At 37.1% G+C, this 17,668-nt stretch overlaps 1 long non-coding RNA gene and 1 pseudogene across 11 annotated transcripts in view; both read right to left on the reverse strand.

The window, feature by feature from the left end:
* Positions 1 to 17,668, reverse strand: part of LOC144288827 (uncharacterized) — a 369,517-nt gene that overhangs the window by 163,913 nt on the left and 187,936 nt on the right. The window lies entirely within an intron of this gene.
* Positions 7,807 to 8,819, reverse strand: LOC144288443 (small ribosomal subunit protein uS10m-like; annotated as a pseudogene).

Consider the following 17,668-nt stretch of genomic DNA (forward strand, 5'->3'; position numbering starts at 1 on the left):
ACGATTCAGCATTCATGTTTGTCTCAGCAACATTGTATACACCAGTAATGTAAAGCCCTTGGATAAACATGGTACAAACAAGGTGATTAGCTAAGCAGGGTATATTTCTAACCTGCTAGAGCAGTGTTCTTTGGGAAAAGCTCCTGGAGTCAGGGTAAGTAGCAAAGACACCAGTCTCTCTTGCCCTACCACACTCTGCGGACGTTCAGAGCCACCTCACGAGGCCAGACATCTGACTCTCCATGAACAGCACCTCCCAGATCTGTTATGCTGGGATGCATTTAAGAAATGTATCTCATGATGGAATTTTTGCCTCCAGTCCTAATTGGCAACTCCGTATATGTGGGGATAAGCACAAGGCCTTCATCTGATGAGGCATCCAAGCATTCAAATTGCAGCTCCAAGACTTAGGAAGCTTGCAACAAGGTTCATCACCTCTGGAATCCTGCTTGGGAAAATGCTAAAGCACCCTCCTCCCCATCCCCCTTCCCCCCCCCCCCCCCCCCCCGTATGATGCAGGAGCTGTGGTACTAGTCCAGGGGCTGACTAGTGCGCTTTAATTGGTTTTTATGGTGTTTTGCAGGAAGGAAGGCTTAACTGGTTTCTACGGTGTTTTGCAGAAGACAATTCTTTTTCTAAGAAACTAGCTTGCAGGGGTGCCTCAGTGGCTCAGTCAGTTGAGCGTCAGATCTTGGTTTTGGCTCAGGTCATGATCTCAGGGTCATGATATTTATATCATGGGCAACCTGGGTCTCTGTGCTCAGCGGGGAGAACTCTACTGAAGATTCTCTCTCTCTCTCTCTCCTCTCTCTCTCTCTATCTCTCCCTCTTGCTCTCGCTCTTGCTCTACTCTCTCTCTGTCCCACCCTCTTCCTTTCTGTGATTCTAATAAATGAATAAATCTTTAAAGAAAAAAAAGAAACAAACTTATAGAAAATCAATCTTAGACAAATTCATGTTTACCCTTCATATATTCATAGTTCTAAAACATCCTAAATTGTGTTGTATAAAATGTATATATTAGGGGACAGGCCTAAGCATATATCATGGAAGTCACTCCCTATTATGTGTATGTAAAGCCCTAGCTAGCACAAATGAATACGCTCACTAAAGTAAAACTGATCAACAAGCCATATTACCATAAAACCAAGCCTGGAGTGGTTGTTTAGGTCTTGGCACTCTACTTCCAAGGAGAGACAGTGGATCTTTCTTAAGCTCTTCCTTAGGGATCAACTGAAGAGGGATATCTTCATGTATTCTCACAAAACAGGGAAATATTAAAATTTATCTCCTATGAGACAAGAGGACTTGTGGTCCAAGGGATTGTTTTATCATTGCTTTGAAGTCTAGAGAAGCATGATTCTGGCTGTCATCTGTTTTAATGGACTAAAGATCAAAGGAAGAGCCATCTGAGTCAATCACATTTCTAACCACTGGCCCTGTAAAAACAGATGATGTGTTTTATTAGCCAATGTGCTCTAGGAGAAGGCAGTGGTGATCAGAAACCATATCCAAAATCATATCCCTATCAAATCCCCTCCTCAAAAAGAATGAAAACAAGAAAGACAAAGGGAAGATTTGCTCTGCCAGTTAATCGCTATTAAGTGCAGTCAGAGCTGCTACCCTCTCCTTGCCACCCAGAAGCAAGTTTCAAAAAGCAAAACTGACTAATTTATGTGGGTTTTGTGTGGGGGATAGCTATCAGAAATCCAAGTCCAGAAATCCAGAGAGGGGCAGAGGCAGTATGCCAGTTTCCCGAGACCTAGACTGTCAGTTTGCCATGATGGAGCAGAAGATCCAGCAAGGAAGAGGAAAGAGAGCAAGGCTTAAACATAATTCTTTTCAAAATTGCACCAGGGAGAAAGGAGAAGAGAAGAGTCAAGGTAGGGACTGAGCTCTAAGCTCAAACATATCCCACCTCCCTGGATAATGGTCTAGAGGGTGGGGTGGTCATAAGATACAGCAACATCCTAGAGCACACATACAAAAAAAAGCCTTACACTCCCTGGCAGAGCCAGCGCCTGCAGTCCTAGTGACCACTGGCACCACAAAATAATGCTGTTCTACTTAGGTGTTCAGTCAACTTGAAAATGCTGTGTGATTTTTGCTATTTTTGTAAAGTCCCTGAAACTGGAAAAAAAATTCACTTGGAATTATTTAGGATATATAGTTTTCACTAGTCAAGAGAACCATGTTTGCAATGGAGGCCATGCAGATAATTGTTGAAGGAAAGCGAGTTTTAAATCAATGAAAAAAGTAATTATCAAAAGGAACAATTATTTTAAATGAAGCTGTTGAGTATTTCCTCGTTATTCATGTTTTAGATAGCACCAAATGTTGCTATGTAGAGGCTTGAGAAATTTCTAACCTTGTACACTGAAAGGATATTTCTAGTACTATACTGCACATTGTACAATGTATTATTCCTGAGATTTAGTTTTTGTGTAATTGTACAGCCTGACCACAGAATAGAAATACATAATTAAGATGGTTCATGTTGATCCTGTTTTTTGCTTTTGAGCAAAAAATTTAGGTTCTCATATTTTCATGGTTTACCAAGTGCTCTCTTTAAAATTTAAGGACCCACTATATTTAAAAGTGTATTAAATTCTATGTTGTCCATGTAAATCGGCAATATTCTATTTTAATGGGGAGGAGAGGACTTGTATATATTTTTTGACTGACTTACCAGATGTTAGAACTTTAAAAAAAATCTATCAAAAACTCTGCCACTGATTCAAAGTACCCTGGCATGTCTCTTTCTTTCTTTTTTCTTTCTCCTTTCTCTTTCTTTCTTTCCTTCCTTCCTTCCTTCTTTTTCTTTCTTTCTTTCTTTCTTTCTTTCTTTCTTTCTTTCTTTCTTTCTTTCTTTCTTTTTCTTTCATGTGAACACTATTATTTACTGAAGTACTTTTGAAGGGTATAGGCAGAAGTTGAACTATCACTGTGCATTGTGTTAGAACTGCTAAGCTAACACTTTCTCTGGTCTTTAAATTCACAAATGGGGTATTTGCAATTATACAAAACTGAAATTCTCTGTGCATTTTCTGAAGAACTGAAACATCTGCAATGAATGATATATTGCTTTCACCGAGATAATACTTACTTTAGAAGTAATCTTTAAGCCTCTGAAAGAGTAATAAGACTTTATTGACTTTGATATTTTCTTTATAAAATTTAAACTCACCCATAGGTGTCAATTTCTAAAATGCTTGAATTCACGCTCTCTTGATATCGTATCATTCCCTAGAATACAGCATTTTGATACAGTTTCACAATGGCACCAAGTATAGGACTAAGCACAAGATAGGAAAAGGAAAGAAAAAATGAAAGAGAGAAAAAGAGATGAAGAACAGAGGAAAGGATGAAAGCTTATCCAGAAGGACTGTGGTGTGGACACAGACATATAGAGTGGTCCATCAAGCCTAAAGAGCCTTTCAATCTTTCAGTTATTCTCCATGTGGTGAGTCCCATCCTCACAAAGTAGGAACAACAGAATCTCTAGCATCCCTGCCCAAGTATAATCAGCACCCCTGAGCAGGTGACAGCTCCCCAGGTGTTTCCATGCCCAGCTTCTCACCCCTTTTCTCCAGGCTAGTCAAGATCCCATCCTGATGCCCTTTGCAAAAAACAAAGACCCTGACCAGCACAGATAGTTTATTTGTGGCTTTCCTTTCTATTTTCTCTGTCTTAATACACCTCTTGGTCATTCCATTGAAGCTAAAAGAGGTCTTAGCATATATGATTCTATGAATTCATATTATAGCACAGAATTGAGAAATACTGTGCACCCCTAATGCACAGTCTCCCAGCTCTTGCCAATTTTAATACAGTAGTGCGGCTTTTTTCTTAGTGCCTCATGCTGAACTCAACACCCAATGAAAGAATTTGACAAGTCAAATAGATTTTAGATCAATAGCTATAAGTAATTAAATTCTACCATTTGCAGGTATATGATGAAGTATTTACATTTTGGAATAAGTGTCCCTTAGCCTTGCATATTCCTCATCTGTATCTAGTGACCCCAGCAAAGTGAAATAAAAGTACGCAATAGACACACCTCCCATGAATGTATGCATATGTATTGAACATCACATATAAAACAACCAAAATCATTTTGAGCAGCCATTTGAGCAGTTTGGTTGATTCAAGGGGAAATTCAGTCAAAGTGAAGATAAGCACCCCTTTCCTTTCATGATCCTTAATTAGGAGGATCAATCGAATAACTGTCACATTTTGGCAGGCCATTAAAATCTGTTAATTAATTGTAAGTAAGGTTCATCAAAGCTTGGAGTGTATTTATTGTACTTGATTTTCTACCATTAGCAGTTAAGAAACTAAAGAGCTTTCATTTCTAATTTTATTCTCGTCTAATTAATTCAATGATACCCCAGTCTTGTTTCTCTCCTAAAGCAGTTATGCACAATACCCACAACCACTAACAAGGCACCAGGGCCAGGCACTACAGACCAAATTAGAAACCATCTCATTCCAAATGTGCCCACTATTCATCCCTGATCACAGTTCGACTGCACCTTGAGAATAGATGTCAAATTAGTTTATAAAGCGCTTTTGAAAAAAAGGATCCTGCTAAGCAGTATCATGAGATCATGGATTTAAAGTATCTAAGAGTCATTCAGCCAGAAAGATGGTTCCAAAGGCCAAAGACATTGTAACAATGCTGCCTTGGAGCATATTGCTAATCTTTATCCTTTGTTTTTATTGTTTCAATTTACAGTTCTCTTCATTTGCATCATTTTTCCATGCTCTCCCCAAAAAAGAAAATTAAATCTATTTCACCCTTAAATTTTCAAATGTCTGAAAGAACAAATCTATACGTACAAGGAACTTGCATACAGGTAACTTTATGTCAAGTAACACTACGGATTCAGAAAGAGCTCTGGAGTAGTAGGCTCTCTTCTTCCTGCCCTCCACTTAGGACAAACCCCACCCGCTTGGTCAATACAGCTAACTAACTCCTAGGAGGCAGTCACAAAAGCCATGAGGACAGCAATGGAGTATGTAAAAACCACCAGAAATACCTGATAGGGGTACCTAACTCAGATTGACAGAGGGGATCACGGGAGGCATCTTTGAGGAGATGCCTTTCATATAGCTCTTGAAGAGGAACAAAGAATTATCAAGTAAAAACCCAGGGGGAGTCTGTGGGGGAGAGCAGTAAGCAGAAGGCAAGGGAATGGGCATTCCATAATGAAGGAACATCATATACGTGAGTTCAGAAACTGATAAATGTCTGCTTTACTCTGAAACAGTTTTTTAACAAAGGAATCAAGAAAAAGGAAAACTAAAGATTTAACATTTTTTCAAGTTTCCCTGTATTCCGAGCACTGTGTAGGGTGCATTTCACACACAATGAATATCTTCACATATATAAGTGCTGTCTACACTGTGGGGTCTTTGGAGGCTGACCTCACGAAATGTCAATCCTATGATACCACAAGCAGTTTGCACAGAGGGCTTCACACTGAATTTTCCTAAATTTTTTTTTTTTTTTTCCGAATTGAAAGTAGGAGACTAAGCAAGACCACATCATGTAGTGAAGGTGTGACTTTTTTTTTTTTTTAATTTGAAGGCAGTCAGGGACTCAAACATACTCTGTGTCTCTATCCTTGAAGCTAAATAATGTGTGTTCTTAGTGCTCTGAACCCTTTCATGAGTGGTGGAAAAAAGCCACTGATGAGAGAGGTGGGTGGGGAGTTGAATATAGGGTGCTTGCATAGAGTGGTAATTTTAGCACAATTACCCTATTTATCATCATAGATCAATGAAATGACAAAAATAGAACAACAAAACACTCGTCATGGAAAATAAAGCATGTTGTATGTCTCTTCACTATCACCATGTGGTAGACTTTTCAGCCTGTTTCTGTCCAAAGCCCACATCTAAATACCATTAACAATTTGCTCCAGGAGAATTATGATCTCACCCTCTGTATGAGGCAAAAGAAGGCAAAGCAAGAAAAAGGAGACTGCCAGAAAGCGAGGCCAAGGACAAAAATATGTAAAAAGAAAGAAATGGAGGAGAGAATAATAAGCTCCAGTGAAAAAATGCCAAGGAAAGATATTTTTATAAATACTCTGGTTCTTAAATCAGCAGACTGAATATGTAATCAGAATATAGGGATGCTATTTAGTGCTTTCCATGATCAGAAGGAAAATGTGATTTAATGGAAAATGAAATATTTCTGGATACTTACTACTAATTCAAAATATCAAATAAATGTTCCAGGGAATAGCGGCAAATTAGATGTTTCCTAGGATTTTTTTCCCCCTCTTTCAAGGACTTTTTTATTCTAAATATAGGACTTTCAGTTTATCATTTTAAGGCACTTTTTTTTCAGATACAAATGATACTTGTCTTTTACCTTGTTGATTTAGTTTTTTTTTTTTAATTCAAAGTTATCATAAACAATAAGGCTAATTCTCCATGGCTACAATTTGTCCACATATTGCCATGTACTCAAAACAGGAATATTTCAGGAGCCAAAAAATGAGATTAGTTCAATGAATATGTTTCCCAAGGCTATTTCAGTAGATTTTTCTTCTAATTCAGAAGTGTTCTTAATATTTACTTAGCAATTATTCTATTAACTAGCAAGTTTTTTACATACTATTCCATGTAACTCTACTAATTTGTTGTTGTTGTTGTTGTGAATGTAGTTTATTTGTATATTTACCTTAAAACAAGATTTTAACATGTAGTGCTAAGTAATCTGGTTTAATGTGAAAACAGCTCAAAGTAGATGCCCCTTTAAAAGAGCTCACATGGAGAGTCAATGGAGGCAAGTTTGCAAAAATCATCTTATGATATGGTGATTAATATTGTTTGTAAAGAAAAAAAGCTTAGATGTAGATCTGTATTTAAGGAATTATTTCTTTTAAAGTAAAAATGATCACTGATGGCCACTTTGCTAGATATAATTCCATTATATCGCTCTTGTTTTATTGACTAGTTCTTAATCCCGAGGCTTATACCTGGGATAAGTGTGCTTTAGGCATTTGTGAATGAACTGAATGAGGTCATGGGGCACGAGGCTGTAACTCTTTTCTTGTTAATGGCAGTACTGTAAGTCTGATGCACAAGCAGTATGCATTCAAAACAGATACCTGATAGTAGGTTGGGGAAAAGAGAACCGGGACTCCGACTCCGGTTTATGGGGGAAAAAACTGAGAAGGCGTAACTACCCCACAGATGAAGAAACCGCAAAAGACATGGATACGATTGTGCTGTCAAAAGGAAATGAATCGCTCCCTGGCGGTTGATGCACTGGCAGTTTCAGCACACTGCAGCCTTGCCTCTTTCGGGGCCTTCACTCCGATTTAATTTCATGGAAAAGTAGCCATCTCCAAACAAAAAGAATGCTATTTACCAAAAGAAAGAGGCCTTATAATGTGGGACTTAATAAGGAAAAATATTTATCTGTGCCCTGCACAGTTTTCAAAAGCCATTATTTCCATTCAATGTTTGGTATTTTCTGCAGTGCTGGTTACAGAACAAAAGAAAAGCTTCCTGAATGAATGAATCACAGGATATAAAAGGTGATACAGTTATTTCTCGAGAGCTCAAATTCCTTAACAGTGATCCTTCTAGGCAACCTGGTAAGTAAGGGTTTGGGCAACAAAGAGTTCAGTGCATGCCGCAAACGTGCATGATCTGCTGCACAGTGTATTAGTTTTCAAGAGTGTCATGCTTAAATGAGGTAAAATTGGAGGTTACCTTCCCTCAACTAGCATTTCCCAGCTTGCACTGAGGTAAATATGAAGAACTTTAACTGTTCAGCGTTAAATGAACCAAAATAACCAAAGGTTCCTTCCAGGTACCTCAAAAGAAAAAAATGTGCGTAAGGAGTATTTCAAACATTCACGTTCAGATGAATGAAATGATACAAATTAAAATCCGTGCAAACTAATAATTGACCAATAACAGAATAACAAAATATAGACTCGATTCTTTTTACAGATGGTAGTCAAAGTGTTTTGCTCACATTTGTTAAAATCAGACCTGAAATGATGATGTGTATAGAATAGGTACAGTGGTTTTTCACTGTAGTCCAGTGTGTCATTAAAGTTCCACCCCTTGCTTTGAGCTGATCAGGGCATGTGGTAGGCTCATGTGGGCTCAACAGAGCACTCAGGTAGACTCACAGTCATCCCAACTGGAAGCCCTTCTATCTCAACATACATGTCCGACCCACCCTCGGGTCAAATGCCAGCACCAGTGGACTCGCTGAGACGTTAGGACTTGCCTTCTGCTTTTTCTTCTGGTACCACTTCCCAGATTGGCTCCTTGATGTGTTCTGGTAACTGTTCTAATTTTGTCTTTGTCACTTCCATGGCAACTCCTTCAGGTAAGTTTCGCTGAATATCTTCCAAATAGACATCTGCTGTACTTCCAGTTAGATGTTCTAACTCTAAACATCTGTAAAGTGTTCTCATTTCATACTGAACTCTGTGCTTCTTGAAAATATGCACTGATTTGAGAAGAGTGAATCGTTCTATTTTCCTTGGAGGTTCGTGTACTTTACTAGAGATGCCAAGTTCTTTTGCAGCAAGCATGGCAAAATATTCATAACTGTCCAATACAGCCTTATCATGGCCTTTTACTAAAACTGACAGGCGCTTATATCATGTATCTGGTTCATCAGAAATGGTTATCGTAGGCTTAGTCAAATCCTTGGGAATATCAACATGTAGGCTTCAAAACTGTACCCATTTCATGCTGGTACTGAGGAGAAAGGCATCATTTCTGGCTGTACTGCTCTTAGAACTATTTATAGAAAAATTCCTTGAACCCTGCCACAGATGTCAGCACATCTTACCGTCTCGCGCTCTACTAAATTTTTATTTTATTTTATTTATTCAAGAGAGCAAGAGAGGATAAGAGAGAACAAGAGAGATTGCAGGGGTAGGAGCACAGGGAGAGGAACAAGCAGATTCTGTGCTAAGTGCAGAGCCTAAGGCAGGGCTTGATCTCAGGACTCTGAGATCATAATCTGAGCCAAAACCAAGAGACAGACACTTAACTGGCTGCGTCCCCAGGCACTCCAATATTTTTTTTAAATAAAAGTACTGTTATTTTTTTAAGTCATCTATACACCCAATATGGGGCTTAAACTCATGACCCTGAAATCAAGACTTGCACAATCTACCAACTGAGCCAGCCAGACAACCCTAGATCAACTTTGAAAACTAATTCTCAATTTCTCTAGAACCAAATATGCTGTGACGTAAAAGTTAAATTGTGTTCCTCATGGGTTTGATGGGAAGAATATTTTTTACTGTCAATTTTTATATGTTACTCTGATCCAACAGGTAAACCAAAGCATAGAAAACGTTATAAAAAAACACAAGGGAAAAACATTTTAACCCAAATAATTAGAATACCAGATGTCATTTTCAATGTGTTATATTAGTTGACATCCATGCCTCTGTATATTTATGTACACGGATACTAGAATGAGTAAGGATACTCTTTATTCAAGAAAGATGGAGGTGTGAATTGCTACAATTTAGCAGAGGCAATCAGACAATATTACTAAATAACACAAATGTGTACATATACTTTGTAGTTAATTCTAACAATTCTTGAGTTGATAATCAAGTTTATGTATCATTTAAAAATTATAATGTATTTTAAGTATTCTCTCACTAAATAGAAACTTCTTCAGTAAAAAAAAAAAAAAGAAACTTCTTCAGTAATGCCATACTGCCTTGCATATGCTAAAATATGGTTTCTGATGGATATATATTTTTATTAATAAGATCCAATGCTTTGCATATTGATTCTTTTTATAGAAAACTACATCTCAGATTAATAAGTCTAAGTATAGATAAAGAGGATTGATTAAAGAACCATGTATAAAAATATATTCTTTTTTGTTATTTCAAAATCTATTTTGAGGATAATCAAAACTGAATTTTCCCCTCAGATTTCATCACTTAATCATACTGATGGTGACAAGTACTTTCCCTCTATCATAAATAATCTTGAAACTTCTACTCAAAGATGTTGAGCAAATTAAAGGGCCCAGATCTCTGTCTTTAAGTTACATATGTATCATCTAATAGTTTTTCTGTTGTAGAAAGGTATGACACCATATGAGGTCCTAACATCTCACTTTTTTTTTTAAAGATTTTACTTATTTATTCATATGAGAGAGAAAGAGAGAGAGGCAGAGACAGAGGCAGAGGGAGAAGCCAGCTCCATGCAGAGAGCCTGATATGGGACTCGATCCAAGGACTCCAGGATCATGCTCTGAGCCGAAGACAGACACTCAACTGTTGAGCCACCCAGGTATCGATAACATCTCACTTCTTACCAAAAAGCCAAAAGCGTTTAAAAATATAAAATTCGTGGACTGCCAAACAACATCATGAACTGAATGAATATCAATTGGTACAGAGTTCAATGAGGATGAAGAGGAATTACAGATGTAAGGTCCAAGAGTCATCAAAGTATTTCCTTTCCAGATCACATAGTGTTAGAGCAAGATTTTCTGATATACACAGAAATAACACACAAAATTTCTTTGAAGTTTTGAGTATTAATTTTTGAATTAAAAAAAAAACTACAAAATCCCAAATGTTGGTTGAGTTTCTGAATAACAAACGAAATAATGAATGCTTCTCTCAAGTTTCATCTGGACCAAAAAATTCAGTAATACATATCCCAATGCTTTTCTATACACAAAAGTGAAAAACTTGGCCAAGAACTGAATATAGACTTAATATTCATCTACCAAATGATAGAGTTGGAATCAAATTTCATTTTCTTATTCCCCTACAATCTTCTGCTGTCCTTCATCGTCAGTGTTAAGGAAATGTAGGTCTCCTAGGAATAAAATATTATAGAAATCTCCTTTTGGTTATTCCACTCATTTACAAAGAAAGTCTTATACCAACAATGTGAGGGTTGAGTTTACTGACATCATTGGAGCAAATGATAATGTTGATCACAGTCATGTTTTTAAAGAGTTAGTAGCCTACACATACACTTTAGGCAGTTTTACAAATCACATGCCACTTTCTGCCATCATCAGCATCCCATGCTCTCATCACCAGCCTTCTTAGAGCAGTTATAGAAAGCCTGGTGCACAGTCACCTTTCTGGTAGGTTCTCCTGCCTTTTTCTATTTCTTTCTTCTCACTGTCCATCTCCTGCCTCAGTGGCTGTTCTAGCTCAGTTTCCTTTACTGACCATTATTCTTCTGCAATGGATTTCTGACAGGAGCTCCCCAAAGCTGAGCCAAACTTCTCAAGTTAATGGCACAATCCTCCATACTGCCCTTAGTTTAGATACCAGCCACAAGTTCCAGGTCCCTAGGCCACCTTTACTTTTGACCAGCTGGCTATAACATAGGGGGGTTTCCACTACCCTTTCAGGATTTTAAATACTAGAACAACTCCTAGAATTCAGGGAAGTGTGATACTGATTAGTATAGTTTTATATAGCAAAAAGGGCATAAATCAGAATGAGCCAAAAGAAGAGATATACAAACCAAGATCAGGGATATTTTTAAAATACACATGTTCCAAGGTCTCTTCACCATGGAGTGAAGAGTCAGAACATGTAACTTTCCTCCCAGATCCATGTGTGACAAGACAAAATATTGCCAACTACACAGAATCCAGAATTTTTATTGGAGCTTTATTACATAGGTAAGATTGATTAAATCTTTGGCTCCTAGGTTGAATTTCCACAGGTCAGGCTAACATCATGAAGTTCAGAGTCCCAACCCTCCAATCACATGGTTGGCGTTTCTAGCATGGCCAAGCCCCATCCCAAGTTATCTTAGCGAAAACCACTTAGGGACACACTGTATGTCAACTTCATTGGCATCAACTAGCAGGGCCACCATGAATAAGACACTCATCTCTCCAGAAATTGCAAGGATTTAGGCCTCCTCCAGGAACCAGACCCAAAGACTAACCAAATTCTTTATTACACAGGATCCTCTGTCCTTCAAATGCTGCCCCCACCCACACCAGATTCTGTCTTCCTTATTGTCATCAAGAAACTAAGGAATCTCATCTTTTAAAATCCATTCTATTATTCTCTTTAGACAGTTAGCTCCTACTTCATCACCAGATGGACTCACTTCTATTTTCTAGATAAGTTCTCTAAGTATCGTACATATATCAGCAGCATCAACATCACCTCAGTCTAGAAGAAATCTATGTTCTCAGGTCCCACCCCTGATAAACTCAATCAGAAACCCTGGGATGGTGCCAAGTAATCTGTATTACTTTAATCTTTAATAAATCCTACAGGTAATTCTGATAAACATGAAAGTTGTAGAACCATTTTTCTTGATCTGTATCCCACCTAGCTTTGGGATCTCCACACACCTCAAACCCAGTGAGTAGAAAATCTATAATCATATTTTCCCTCATAGCCTCTTCTCATATTTTCCCTGTTTTAGGAAATAGCACCATTAACGTATTGAACAGATATATTTCATTTATTCAGTGCTTTGTATGCATTAATAAGGACAGTCTCTATTCTCGTGGAGATTACAGTTTAGTAGAGGTAAAAGACAGAAGGAATGTCCTAGTCTAGTGCAAGACAAAAACCAGCAGCAGGGAGGCATTTCCCTGTGGAAGGGAGATTTAAACATTTATAAAATGGCAAAGGATTAACTGGAGACATAAAAAAGAAGAGGAAAAGCATCACACAGAGGAAGCCACATGTATAAAAGATTAAGGTTGGGTAGACTGTGTCTAATTTTAGGAACTTGAAAAGGTTCTTCCAGCATATTAAAGCATATTGAGAGGGAGAGAGGAAAAGTGAGAGTTAGTACTTCATGTAGAAAGGGATGGTGCTTACACTTGCAAGCCTTTAAAAGATTTTGGTCATTAGATTAAGAACAAAAATTGAATTATGAGTAAGGACTAGTATATTCAGAAGTTCTTGAAAAGTCATTCTGGATAAAATAAGCAACTTAAGGGGGGGAAATAAGGGTATATGGAGCCCAGACAGGAAATTACTCCTACAGTGGTCTATAGGTAGGTGGGGAGGTGGCTTGCAATAGGAAGGAAGCGGGAGGGAGAGGTAGACCACTTCAGAAAGTATTTGGTCTCCCATCCCAACAACTTTTATCCTTGGTTCTTCGCCTATGCTTTTCTAAACCAAACAATCTTACAAGCATGGGATTTTGAAAATCGAATTTTCTTTTAGATCAAACGTTCTGATTCCTATAGCTCAATCCTAGTCTAACTTTGAACCTGTAGTAACCATTTAACTGTTCAACTTTCAATGCCCTATCACAAGAGATCTCAGTAACATATCTGATCTTATCATACCCACAGTAAACTTAGAACATTTTTATTTTTAGCCAACTGAAAGAATAAAGCCCAAAATTTGTAACATGGCTTTAAGGCCTCATAAAATTCAAGGATTCTTATCAAGGCACAACTTTTTAAAATTTAACTTCCAACTCTCTGTTTCAGCCATACTGTATTGTCCTGAGTTTCTCCTCTCCTCCCACATTGAACTTTGTTCTCAGTTGCTATTCCTTCTGTTTGGACATTGCCTTACTACCACCCACAGATGGTCCATTGCCCATATGTCTAGTCACATGCCTACTAATCAGCTTTTGTTCAACATTGAGTTCTTGGTATCGATGTGACTTCCATCTCCTGGAATCCCTCTCTAGCCTCTTGATTAGGGGTAGCTGCTCATCCTTGCACTCTATAGCACTGTGTAGCTCTGTTGTAGTATTTATTGGACTAAGTGATACCCATTTACTATTCCCTATCTGCCATTCACTCCTTGGACACAAGAAATCTATTTTATTCATGTCTGTATGTGGTGTGCCTTGAAATCTACTAAACTTAATAAATGATGATAAATGATTAAGTTAATGGAGTCAAATCCTAAATTTAATCATGGCTTTACTTTTGAATAACTGCATTAAGGCCACTCGATAGCCTTCTCAACTTTGGTTTCTCCATCTCAAAACCAAGGTAACACCCAGATTCAAAATTGTATAACAGTTAATTGAGTATTTGATAATGGATACCATTTTAACTATAAAAATATTAATAAATCTGATATATTTAATTTCTTGGTATTTTGGTTTTCTCTTCTATAAAGTAACAAAGGTTTTGGTAAGTCTGGCTTTTAAAGGGATCCCAGTAGATGCTATGTGACTAAGTACATGAATGAATGAGGCAAATATGGTATAATTTTCTGTTCCCTTGTCAGAAAAACTTTGCTACTATTTACTGTTTGAGTCCTTTTGAAACTCCAGCATTGAAGTCACTATTTACCTGATTCTCTCAAAATCCTTGATTGTTCTTAGTATTATTTATTTTCCCTCCAATTGATTCAGCATCAAACACAGAAAATTACAATCCTCACATTTCTCCTGGTCTGAGAATGAGCCTGTGCTTCATAAAACAAAAATAAGCATACATACAGTCCCTCTGCACTTTTTATTTCTTCATTCTCTCCATTTGAAAAGTCAACTCCCTACACACACCCCTGCTTCATTTCTGTCATATTTTCCAATAACATGTAAAAATAACTTAGAGTAGATAAAATAGTCTAATTTCTCTCTGGATAAACAACCAGCATAAAAAATCCAGGATACAGCAAACAAACATTATATCCTGCAAAACACTTGCAAAATGTGTGATGTAGAATCCAAATTTAGGAATAGAGTCCAGCTGTCCCCCAATGTTCCTTGGGTAAATTCATTTTGAATATTAATTTACCATGCAGTCATTGAGTATCAACTCAGAACAAGGACTCCTGATATTCTCATCAGTGATTTTCCCTCCTATTGTGACCTCTGGGCAACTAAAGGTCAGTAAAGTAACTTAACCAGCAATGAAAGATGAAGTCAGACATAGCCTGTGCTTTTTAAATCTCTATTCATCTACTTCATAGAAAGCTTTTTAAGATGAAAACCAAGTTACCAATTTTCTTCCTCCTTTCAGAGAAGTACCCTTAAGCAATTGATAAAGGTTACAATATTTTCCGTTATGCTACTTTATACAACATATGGTATATTTTAAGCTTTTAACCCTATTTCATACATAACATGTTTCATGTTTATTCTATGTGGAAACTACAACCTAGAGTTCTTAACTTCAATGGCTTTGAAAAACACAGGAAAGGGGAGAAAAGGGGGGTAGTCTTCAGAGATAAGAGAAATAACATCAGTTATTTCTTACAATAGTCCTACTGTCAAAGATATTTTCTCTTCCTTATCCATCTTTTAAAACATAGATTTCAGATTCTGAAAATCCTGCGGGAGAACCTGAAAATGTCTCAAGTTTAGATTGGAAGTCTAGCAGAGAAGAGGACCCCATTAGTGGATCCCCCAGCTTACTTCTGGGCTGACTCCAGTTTTCAGGTATGAGACAGACTTATACTTCAGGCATCATTCATTCAAAGGAAATGGTTTCTCAACTATCAAGGCCTCATACTCTCATACATTAAGTTGCTATGCAATTATAATGAGGCAGTTTAACTCTGAGCAAATAACTGAATCTTTCTATGTAACACATATACCTATTTACAACATTGTAAAATATGCATTCTTGAATATATATACAATTCTCCTAAGTTGACCCACTTTGTTCAGTCCTAGTATACTGACGGTCACAAAAATAGAGTCCATGCTAATTTCATTATAATTTCAGTCACTTATAGTATTTCCTTAATACTATAGATAATATTCCTCAGAAATTTTTAAGATCCTTATTTTTCTACTTCCACTCACTTGTCCTCACCCACCACAAAAGCTGAAATAGCAAATCTTCACTCCCCCAAGCACAGAGCACAGAGCTGTGTGCCCCCAAAGCTGTGTGCCCCCAAGGCCTTCCATTCTCACCTTCTGACACCTCCTTTTTCTGTCTGCCCTCTGATTCACCATCAGAAGATTCAAGAGTCTGATAAATGTAGCAAGATAGTCAATAGAAAACAAAGGAAAAGATAGTGTCTTCTTTAGAGTACTGAAAGTGCAAAGGCATTAAAATATGTTGTCCTCCCAAATAAACAATTTACCAATACATAGTAAGTTCAATAGGTGACAATGGGGGTGGTTCAGAAAAGGGGGGGGGGCGGTATTAGGGTTTTGGTTTTACAAAAAACATCATAGCCATAATGATCACAGTACATCTAAAATAAGGTATGTGGAGAGGCAGCCCAGGTGGCTCAGCGGTTTAGCGCCGCCTTCAGCCCAGAGCCTGATCCTGATCCTGGAGTCCCAGGATCAAGTCCCACATTGGGCTCCCAGCATGGAGCCTGCTTCTCCCTCTGCCTGTGTCTGCCACACACTCTCTCTCTCTCTCTCTCTGTCTCATTAATAAATAAATAAAATCTTAAAAAAAATAAAACAAAATAAGGTATGTGGATCACACTTTAGAAGTTACTATATGCAAGTTATGATGCGTTCCAAAAAGGATATGAGTCTAGAGAAAGAAATTTAAGTATTCTATGAACTAAGATTAAAGATTAATAAAGTTAAAAAATAATAATATGACAATATAGTGAATTGGGGTATTCAAAAGCCCAAACTAAGGGGAAATGAAAGACTATTATTTGTTTCAAGGGCCAATGGATGAAACCTAATAGGGAGATAAATAAATTCGTCTTATGAATGAAATATCCCCATGTATTACCCAAAATATCAATTTTATATTAGGGGTTTATGATGTTTCTAACAAAGTAAATATTGAAGGGTAAGCTGGATAAAAACTTGAAAAGGATGTTATGTGTTTTACCCTATGGGAGTCTTACAACTCTGTGTTTGCCTCATCTTCTAGAATTTGATTTAGTAATATAATCCTTTAATTTTGCCCAAATTTTTTCCATGGACTCCATTTCGAGGCTCAGGAAACCTGGATAGATTTAGCATTGACATGTATTTTTTTTTAACCTTCAAATTGACATATAAGATCTATATGCAGACTTTATGTTTCTCAATGAAAGTTTTGATTATATACCAATACTGTAACACTTAATCATTTAAAGATGCCTTTATTTATCCCACAAGATGTAATAGACATTTTTATGCAAGCATAAAAAAGGGGGAAGGAACTGTGAAGAATAGATACCAAAACGTCTTTATCTAACCTCAAAAACTACTATGTAGTGAATTCATGAAGCAGTGAACCACAAGTCAAGAATCTTGGGGCCAGCCAAGAGCCTTGAGAAGTATAATCAGTCAGTAACTTTTTGTATAAAATAAAACAGCTAAAATGGATGATGCTGATCCATTCCAATTCTAGGGAGATCAACTAGGTCCAGTTTGCCTGAGACCATCTAGACGTTAAAACTCAAAGTCCCACATCAGATAATCCCCTAAGTCCCTGGAAAAACTGGATGGTTGGCAAGTGATTATAAGGTTAAAATTTTTTTTCAAAAAAAATTACAAATATATTTATAAACAAAATTTGAATGGAGAAAAAAGTGATTAAGTCCTTCAAACATTTGTTCTTTCCAGGATGGAAAAAGGTGAAATTGTTTTTTAAAATATATTTGCCTTTTACATTTTTATTCCAAATACTACAATGTACACTTTTTAAAAAGTGATAGTTTTAAGTGGAGTATTAGATGGGTAGTAAGTATACATATTTATACCAGATTACAAAATGTGGGAACACAAAGACCATATTTTCTTTTATTATATGTAGCTC

Source organism: Canis aureus, chromosome 18 (assembly GCF_053574225.1).
Source record: "Canis aureus isolate CA01 chromosome 18, VMU_Caureus_v.1.0, whole genome shotgun sequence".
NCBI lineage: Eukaryota > Metazoa > Chordata > Mammalia > Carnivora > Canidae > Canis > Canis aureus.